Source organism: Propithecus coquereli, unplaced genomic scaffold (assembly GCF_000956105.1).
Source record: "Propithecus coquereli isolate 6110/MARCELLA unplaced genomic scaffold, Pcoq_1.0 Scaffold204, whole genome shotgun sequence".
Lineage (NCBI taxonomy): Eukaryota > Metazoa > Chordata > Mammalia > Primates > Indriidae > Propithecus > Propithecus coquereli.
The window spans coordinates 288,193-289,140 of NW_012145412.1; positions in this window are offsets into that span (position 1 = coordinate 288,193).

Here is a 948-nt window from a genome sequence, read left to right on the forward strand (position 1 = left end):
CTCATGGTCCTTCCTCAGTCTTAAAGTTATCCAAAGCTTATTTCTAGGAACTAATGTTAACAGACATTTACCTAAGCAATACAATACTCATTTATTTCTCATTTCTTTTTTTTTGTTTTTTATTTCAGCATGTTATGGGGGTACAGATGATTAGGTTACGTATGATGCCCTTACCCTCCCTTCCCCCCAAGTCCGAGTTTCAAGTGTGTCCATTCCCCCGGAGGTGCGCATCGCACTCATTGTTTGTGCATATGCCCGTCCTCTCCTCCTCCCTCCCCCCTCCCCCTGCCCAACATCCAATACATGTTATTCTTATATGTGGACTTTTCTTGATTGTAAACATTTTATTCTGGACATCAAAGAGCTGAGAACTTAGAGTAATTTTTTTAATGAATGGTGTTTAACATTATGCCTCAGCTGACATTAATGCCTAAAATTAGAAAAATAGTCATATAACTCTTTTTCCTTTTTGTAGGAATCTTAATGAAAACATAGGCCATGATTCAATATATATTAATACATATGAGACTCCAAGGGAGAAATCTGACTCAGGAAAACTCACAAAAACTAATAAGAGCCAAGAAGTAAGCAAAGACCAGTGTTTTATGTGAAGAGTATATTCGTTTTTAATTTATAAATTTTGTAATTGACCATATTTCATTCTTTTTTATTTTTCTGCTGTGAAGCTTAAAACCAACTATACAACTCTCTTCTTACAAATTTGCTACCCTTCAATTTATTGTTTTTCAGGATCTCCTATCTCAGGAGACTTTTACTTACCTTTAACAAGTGTAGTGGTGTGTTTCATTGATGAAAAATTTTTTGGACTCAATCTCTATCAGTACTGTGAGTATAATGTAACATTATCTTACTGGCTGTGTTCTGAGTCAGGGGAAATTTCATCAATGAAAAATTTCTCAAACTCATGCTATCATAATATGAATTACA